Source organism: Pelodiscus sinensis, chromosome 3 (assembly GCF_049634645.1).
Source record: "Pelodiscus sinensis isolate JC-2024 chromosome 3, ASM4963464v1, whole genome shotgun sequence".
Lineage (NCBI taxonomy): Eukaryota > Metazoa > Chordata > Testudines > Trionychidae > Pelodiscus > Pelodiscus sinensis.
Genome location: NC_134713.1, coordinates 8,086,433 through 8,095,661, shown reverse-complemented (window position 1 = coordinate 8,095,661; position 9,229 = coordinate 8,086,433). Strand labels below are relative to the sequence as shown.

Genomic DNA, 9,229 nt, shown 5'->3' with positions numbered 1-9,229 from the left:
AAAAAGGATCCAAATCAGGAATAAGATCTGAATGAAGTTTGGCCTGATTTTCCATTTCTCTTCTATATAGAGCAGGGAGGGAAAGTGGATGGGGGAAGGTCTAGGTGCCACAGAGCTCCCTGATGAGTGTTACACACTGTACATACAGTCAGTCCCCTCTGTACCATCAACTGTGGGGATCTGTATAATTTACTAGGAATATAGATCTACCCACAGGAACTCATTGAAACTACAGAGCTGGTGTGGACCATGGTCTACACACACCCAGGTATGGAAAACTGTGAGAGGGATGTTTTGGGGTATTTAATTTGAAAAAAGAAAAATACTAAATGCCTCCCTAACAGGAGGCAAACGAGAGAAACAGCCCCTTTGCCTCCCACCAGCATACACAGAGACATACACAGATGCTTCAGCATGATCATCTCAAACCAACTTGTTTTTATTAAATGGAGGTAACCACTCTTATGTGGGGGATACAAGGACTCCCTTCTGGAACTTCTCCAGCTCACAAGGTTCTTTGTGACTTAAACAACAGCACTTCAGGATCTCCTAGAAGCAGGAAATAATTATTTTAGAAGCATAAAGTTGTCTCCCGGATTCTCAGAGATCCTGACTTGACAATCAGAACCACCCTCCTCTGTTTAAAACAAAGAGAGAGATTTTTTAAAAATGTTTTGTTATACAACAGGAATATGAAGCTTGATTGCAAATCAAGAGGCTCCAGTCACTCTGTGGTATGTGAAGGGTTCCTAGTTAATTCCAACACCGAGAATTTATTTTCCCTACTGCAACATTCTGTTACGGAGTTTCCGGAGCGATGTATCTAACTAAACAGGTGAAAAACTATACTGCAGGAAAGCACAAATCACACACACCTTGGACACAGCTGACACTAAACTGATTCATTCACTGATAACTTTATGCTTTCAGAGGAAGAGAAATGCCAAGTCTCCCTGAGGGCTGACTCTTTTCGGGAGGCAGTTGTGTACTAACTCCCAGCTTCACCTCTCCTACCCTAAAGTCTTGTCTCTGGTGTTTTAGTAGATGGGAAAAGTCTCACACCCTCCTAACTGCTTCTTGAGGAGCTTACTTGAGTTAACGATGCAACCAAATTGGGCCTCCTGTACAGTTTATGACAGATACAGCCTGAACGAAACAAGTAAAACAGGAAGGAGAAGGGAATGAAATGCAGCCAAATTAACCTTCTATAGCAACCTTGATGTTTAAAACAATAAAAACACCTGAATAGTGTTCACATTGACAAATATAGTAGCCCAATGTCTGAGAGTCTGTAACGCTGAAATTCTGGCTGTTCCCTCTGGGGGGCGCTGTTGCCTGAAATGCTGGCTGTTCCCTCTGGGTGGCCCGTGCTGCATGGGGAGTGTGGGGCCCCTTTGCCTCCCGCTATGGTGCTTGGCTGACTTCTGCACAAACTTGGCTGACTTCTGCACCGCTCAGCCGGGCCGCCACGGGGGAGCAAGCGGCCGTTTGGGCTCCCCCATGGCGGCCCGGTTGAGCGGTGCAGAAGTCAGCCGAGTGCCATGGCGGGAGGGGAAGAGGAGCGGGGCGGTGACCTACATGGCCAGAGGGCGGGGCCTGGCCATGTATGTCACTGCCCCGCCCCCCTTTGCCTCCCGCCATGGCACTTGGCTGACTTCTGTGCAGCTCAGCCGGGCCGCCATGGGGGAGCCCAAACGGCCGCTTGCTCCCCCGTGGTGGCCCGGCGGAGCGGCGCAGAAGTCAGCCGAGCACCACGGCAGGAGGCAAAGGGGGGGTGGGGCGCTGACATGCGGTGTGACAGCAGCTCCAGGTCCCGCCTTCTGGCCGGGAACGCCAGGGCGCCGTGTGGGAGCAAGTGGCGCAAGCGACTGTTTGGGCTCCGCATCCACCCATGCAGCATGGGGAGTGCGGAGCCCAAACGGCTGTTTGGGCTCCGCGGTCCCTCGAGTGAGAGGCAGGAGGGGGAGGAGAAGAGAAATAGAGAGACAGAGAGAGAGGCAGGAGACAGAGGAGAGCTGAGAGGGGGGGAGGAGGCAGTAGGAGGAGGAGAGAGAGAGAGAAAGAGAGAGAGACGGAGCGAGAGACTGGAGGCTCAGAAGAGAAAACCGACGTGGAGGAGAGACCTGAAAATCCCGTCTTATGACGGGCTAATTGGCTAGTTGACAATACAGGCAGTCCCCGGGTTACATGGATCCGACTTACATCGTATCCTTACTTACAAACGGGGTGAGGCAACCCCGCACTAGCTGCTTCCCCCCAGCAGACCAGGGAGACGCGAGGCTAGTGCCCCCTCCTCCCCCCCAGCAGACTAGGGAGACGCGGAGCGGTTTTTCTCAGCAGACACCTCAGCTTGAGAATAAAGGACTGAGGGAAGTGATGGGTGGGAGAATAAAACTGAGCTCTGGAGAAATGTTTGGCTAGAGTTTCCCCTACAATATGTACCGATTTACATGCAAATTCCGATTTACATGCAAATTCAACTTAAGAACAAACCTACAGTCACTATCTTGTACATAACCCGGGGACTGCCTGTAATGTATAGTCTCCCTTGCTCTTCATAAAGGCGAATATCACAGGCTAAGAGTTTGTAGCTGAAGCAAAATACAGGACTATGTAGCACTTTAAAGACTAACAAGATGGTTTATTAGATGATGAGCTTTCGTGGGCCAGACCCACTTCCTCAAGTGGGTCTGGCCCACGAAAGCTCATCATCTAATAAACCATCTTATTAGTCTTTAAAGTGCTACATAGTCCTGTATTTTGCTTCAGCTATACCAGACTAACACGGCTACATTTCTAAGAGTTTGTACTGAGCTTCTTTAAGGACTGAAAGATTCCTCTGCTCTAAAATGGCTTCCAGTCCTTGATAGACTGGTGCTGTTTTAATTATACAGAAGACTGAGCATTTCTGATAACATGCAGGACTCATGCACTGCTCAGCGTGTGTTATGTGTTCCCTCTGTGCCTGACGTACAGGGTCTGTTAGGGTACGTCTACACTGCATGCTTATTTCAAAATAAGCAATTCCAGATGAAATACTCCAAAATAGCTTATTTCGAAATAGTACATCTACACTACAGGGAAACCTCAAAATTAGTTTGAGGCAGGCTTCCCTAATGTGGACACCCTACCTTGATTTAGAGCCCCAGGAGGCACTGGGGAGTAATTCGTTTGAATGGCCAGGGGAGGAGCTATTTTGAAATACAGCCGGTCCCCGAGTTACGACCACCTCCACTTATGACCATCCACACTTATGACCAAAGTGGTTGTAAATGCAGATCCGAGTTATGAACGGCGATCTGCGCTTACGAACAGCGCAGTCGCCATGTAACTCTATGGGATCCGAGTTACGAACACTTTGAGTTACGGACCGAATGTTGGTCTGTAACTTGTTTGTCACTCGGGGAGCGGCTGTAGCAGCAGTGGCATGTCCACATTACAACTATTTTGCAATAGCTATTTAGAATAGGCATTATTCCTTGTGGAATGACGTTTACAGAAGTCAGAATATGTCGTCCATTATTTTGAAATTATTTTAAAATAATGGAATGGATGTGTAGACTCTCGCATTGTCATTTTGGAATAACAGCTGTTATTCTGAAATAACGCTGCTGTGTAGACGCATTCTTACAGTCCCAGCTAGAGCCTTGCCCTATCACTCAAGCTGTAGAGTCTTGTGCTTTACTTGAGGGCTATGTCTACACTGGCATGATTTTGCTCAAGAACTCTTTTGCAGAAGAGTTATTGTGCAAAAACTCTTCCAGAAGAGAGCATCCACACTGGCATGTGCCTTTGCGCAAGAGATGTGCTTTTGCGCAAGAGCATCCATGCCAGTGTAGATGCTCTCTTGTGCAAGAAAGCTCTGATGACCATTTTAACCATAGGGCTTTCTTGCGCAAGAAATCCATGTTGCGCAAGCGGGCTTATTCCTGAGCGGGAGCATCACAGTTCTTGCACAAGAAGCACTGATTTCATACATTAGAACGTCAGTGTTCTTGTGCAAGAACTTGTGGCCAGTGTAGACAGGCAGCACGTTTTGGCGCAAAAGCGGCCACTTTGGCGCAAGATCACACCAATGTAGACAGAGCCAAGAGGTTTCTGTTTTAATCCCCAATCTCATGGGCAAGAAATGCCCATCACAATGATGTGTTCTAATGTCCTCCATTCCTCTGCTTTGCACTATCAGCAGCGATCCTCTTAATCTAGCTCCTCATGCACATTAGTATTTCCAGTATCTGGACCCACATACATTCTAGGGAAGACCAGGAAATGCTGAAGTCTGCCTGAACTTTTTACCAGTGCACTAGCCTCTGCTTGAATATTTTTCACTCTGGTTTGTCCTGGAAAGTACTAGCAATTAGAGAGGAAGAGTACTAACACCAAATTTTACACAGACAAAGAACCATTGGCACCTTCATCAGACTTCTTGCTGTGTAGACAATGCCAAAACCAAAATAAACTATTTCGAGTTAATCTACGCAATTGACATAGCTCAAGTTGTGTAGCTTATTTTGGCTTTAGCCTTGCTGTGTAGACGTGTCCTAAATTCTTACTCGTTAGTTCTTTATTACCTGAGTCATTTTTTCCCATTATTTTATTGGGAATTTATGTCATGTTTCAGTAGAGGGAGGTCTAGGTTGGATATTAGGGAAAACTATTTCACTAGCAGGGTGGTGAAGCACTGGAATGGGTTCCCTAGAGAGGCGGTGGAATATCCATCTTTAGAGGTTTTTAAGTACCAGCTTGACAACGCCCTGGCTGGGAAGATTTAGTTGGGGCTGGTCCTGCCTTGGGTAGGGGGCTGGACTTGATGACCTTCTGAGGTCTCTTCCAACACTATGATTCTATGTCAGGCTAACAGGCCTATCATTACCCAGATCATCCCCCCTGCCCTTGTTACCTATAGGCAGAACATTAAACTCGTAGGGTATGTCTACACTACCCCGCTAGTTCGAACTAGCGGGGTAATGTAGGCATACCGCACTTGCAAATGAAGCCCGGGATTTGAATTTCCCGGGCTTCATTTGCATAAGCGGGGAGCCGCCAGTTTTAAAACCCCGCTGGTTCGAACCCCGTGCAGCGCGGCTACACGGGGCTCGAACTAGGTAGTTCGAACTAGGATTCCTATTCCGAACTACTGGTACACCTCGTTCCACCGGTAGTTCAGAATAGGAATCCTAGTTCGAACTACCTAGTTCGAGCCCCGTGTAGCCGCGCTGCACGGGGTTCGAACCAGCGGGGTTTTAAAAATGGCGGCTCCCCGCTTATGCAAATGAAGCCCGGGAAATTCAAATCCCGGGCTTCATTTGCAAGTGCGGTATGCCTACATTACCCTCCTAGTTCGAACTAGGAGGGTAGTGTAGACATACCCGTAGTCTTCTGGAATCTCTCCAACATGCCAAAATGTGTTATCAATGAGCATTGAAACAAAGATCTCTTCACCCAGTTCTTTGAGGATTCCATAATGGAATTATCCAATTCTGTTTTTTTAACAATGTCTATCCCTACTAGATGTTATTAATATCTTCCTTATTTTCTAATGGATAGATAGTAGTCATCATCCGCATGTAATATCAGTACATCATCCTGCTTCTTTCCAAATACAGAACAGAAAAATGTAGTGCCTTATTATAAATAAGGAATTTCTTTTCTTTCTGATATTTTTTTAAAAATGCCTCCTTGTCCTTCACCTTGCCAGTCTGGCAGTTCTAGCCACAGTTCTGTCTGCTTTGTGGAATGCTGAACTTACCAGAGACAGCAAACACCCCAATTACTGCATCTTCCAATCATTGTTGAATCATCGTAGGGACATCTGATATAGAAACATTTGCCCCCCTGGAGTGTGCATCTCAAGTCACGATTCTTAGCCTGTGAGAATTCTGCAGAAAGAAAAAGAGTCATCCTCATTTTTCAGAGCAGCGTTAGTAAGGGCTGTGATGACAGGCATTTCCCATTCACTTACTCCTGGCTAACTCAGCTCCACTATCACCCACTGCAGAAGTTTATCACAGCTTTAGTGCTATTCAAATGATTGGAATTGTGTGCAAATTCAGTGACTGACTCTAAGACGGGAACAAAGTGAGTTAATTAAACTGGACCACTGGTTTTCAGAGATATAATTCTCAACTGTTCAGCCTGAGCATGGCCTCTTTCACTGCCCCCTTGTCTTTAAATAGTGGAAAGCAAGTAGCTGCCCATATCTCCACCTTCCTTTAGTGGCTGCTGCTGTGAGGTTAATTCCTTCTGGCTCTGACAGTGACGTGTCAGGCAGGATCAACAATGTAATCTGGCCAAGTTGGGTTGAACCGGATCAGCACTGGAGCTACATCTAGACTGCAAGCCTCTTTCGAAAGAGGCTTTTTCGAAAGATACTTTTGAAAAAGCTTCTTTCGAAAAAGAAATCTCTTCTTTCGAAAAAGTGAGCCGCTTTTTTGAAAGAGAGCACCCAGGCAGTCTGGATGCTCTCTTTCAAAAAAGCCTGTTTGCATTCAAGAACGCCTTTTTTCAAAAGAGCACTTTCAAAAAAAGGCGTTCTTCCTCGTGAAATGAGGAGTACTGCCGTCGAAAGAAAAGCCGCGTTCTTTCCATTTAATTTTGAAAGAACGTGGCTGTAGTCTAGACGCAGGTGAAGTTTTTTTGGAAAAAAGGCTACTTTTTTTCGAAAAAACCCTGCAATCTAGACTCAGCCTGGGTTGGATGATGCCAATTTTTCGAAAGAAAAGGGTTTGAAAAAGCCCCTTTGGGTTTTAAAGTCTCTCCATGATATTTTTTTTTTCTGAAGACTCATTCTTGGATGACTAATTGCCACGCTTTGGCTATACCTTCAGGGCCAGATGTTTTGAAAATGCAGATCCACAGCCAAAGCTTGTAGAATAATTAGCGTAGATCATTTTTAATTGGAAGGTGTTAGGGAACTGAAAGGGATGCATTGTCATGGCTGCAAACACTGTTTCAGTCAGATGTTATTGCTTCTAGGAACAAAGATAAACACATAGGCTGCATCTACACTGGCATGATTTTGCTCAAATACTTTTAACGGAAAAGTTTTTCTGTTAAAAGTATTTGCACAAGAGAGCGTCTACACTGGCATGTGCTTTTGCACAAAAGCATCTGTGCCAGTGTGGATGCTCTCTTGTTCAAGAAAGCTCCGATGGCCATTTTAGCCATCGGGCTTTCTTGCGCAAGAAATTAACGTTGCCTGTCTACACTGGCCTTTTGCGCAAGAATACTTGCGCAGGAGGGCTTATCCCTGAGTGGGACCGTCAGAGTATTTGCACAAGAAGTACTGATTTTGTACATTAGAATGTCAGTGTTCTTGTGCAAATACTTGTGGCCAGTGTAGCCAGGTAGCAAGATTTTGCCAATGTAGACACAGCCATAGTGGTGGTAGGTTCTGAGAGAGAGTGGGGCTAAGACATTGAGATGAGGTGCTGCCATTTTATAGACCTGGACTCAGTTCCCTGCTCTGTAATCTCTCACTGGGGCATGAGGCCTGACTTTAGAATACAGGTTGTGAAAGGCGCAGAATTACTAACACTAGCCCGCAGCAGAAGTTATTTTGTATGTTATAGTCTTCCAGCTGTCAGCCCTCTGCACCTTCTCCTAGGCCAAAGGTATATTAAACATGGTCAGCATGAGTTCATTTTGTTCAAATTCTATGATCGTCTGTTTCAGGAAAAATACGTGTAGCGCAGGAAAATTGTGGAGTAGTAAAACCAGCAAGTCTCCAAACCATCTGAGGAGAACACTATGAAAATATTTTTCTCCTTACTAATAATACACACTACAGTCAAATCTAAATGATTTTTACGGAGGGCAGAAAAGATACCACTCTGACCTCACGGCAATGCCTCTCATATTTCATGTATAATTACTGAAAAGGTGCTAGAGCTCATAAGAAAACATCAGAAACATGTTTCTAATAGAAAGGGTTAGACAACCTTCATATGCGCTCCTAGATTTCCTTCTGTATCATCCCTGTAGCATCCCTTGTTTTCATTTACGTCTTACCTGGCGCACCCTGGAGCACCAGAAAGAAGACTGCAAAGAGCAGATAAAGGATCTTCATGGCTGAAGGTTGTCCAGAAACTCAGTGTTGCTGGAGAGAAGAGACACAAAGACATTGAAGATACAGACTCCTTATATTTATTGCTCATGGGAAAAGAGTGAGCTTTAGAAATGTTATTATAATCCAAATTACATTTATTTTTTCTGCAGTCTCTCAAGAACAATGATTGTTAGCAATACAGCTTGAAAGTAAAACAGGAGGAGTTCATAGAACTACAATTGTGAGGCAAAATTAATTTTTGTAATTAATTTTAATTTTCAATTTTTTAAAATAAGATTTCCTATGGTAATTGGAAATGTGCTAATATACAGAATGCAGAGTTATTGCACATTCCCTATTTTATTAGCCGAAATAGAATGGAAAGCAATTGAAAAATTAGAGAAAGCAAAAGGAGGTTTGTTGGGTATTCACGTTTATAACAATACATTCCTGCTATTATTTTATACTTTACCAAGAAATAGCAATGCACATCAATTCATTCCAGGCCTTTTCACAGTTGTTACACAAGCAAGCTTTATCCTAGTTCTGTACAGCCCATCATAGCTGCCTACTCTATTTGTGTCAATTTCGCTCAAAACACAAATTCTGTATGATTTTGAGGCAGAACTCTGAAACACTCTAAATATCTCTCAGCTACCTCCTTTCCCTTTACAAATATTTCTCAACTTCAGCACTCAGTGCCTCTAAGATTCAGACAGCTAAGATTCCATTTTATTAGTGAAATGAAGTAGATGTCCTCTATTTTATTACAGTACATTTCCATTTATCTGACCAACCTGGGAGAGATACGGAATTTTGAAGAACTGGGCAACGCTCAAACAAATGGGTCAGCAAAAGGAGTGCTAGAATCCAGAGGGAATAAGGAGGAGGAGGAAGAGGTCAATTTGGGATGTGCATCATCTCTGATGGTGTTCCTCAAGAGGCTGCATGGACAGAGCCCAAAGGGAGGCAGAGAAGAGTGTGGAGAAGAGAAGAGAGGAAAGAAGGACAGAGGGAAGGAGAGGAAGAGGAGCCCTGAAAGACAGGAGGCTCCTTAGTGAAGCTTAAGAATTTCTCAGCACTGACAGCACCAAGGGAGTGAGCTGAGAGATGTCCATGCCCGGTTGTCCTCAAGAAGCAATAAGGAGGCTACTATCTATGGCGATGCCTTCTCTCCTTCTC

General features: G+C 44.8%; 1 long non-coding RNA gene across 1 annotated transcript; it reads right to left on the bottom strand.

The window, feature by feature from the left end:
• Nucleotides 1–418: 418 nt before the first annotated feature.
• On the bottom strand, nt 419–8,071 carry LOC102455033 (uncharacterized). The gene is made up of 3 exons (XR_332961.3): nt 8,011–8,071; nt 5,750–5,879; nt 419–549 (listed from the first exon to the last, which is right to left on the bottom strand). It is a non-coding gene; the product is annotated as an uncharacterized LOC102455033 (long non-coding RNA).
• Nucleotides 8,072–9,229: the final 1,158 nt, after the last annotated feature.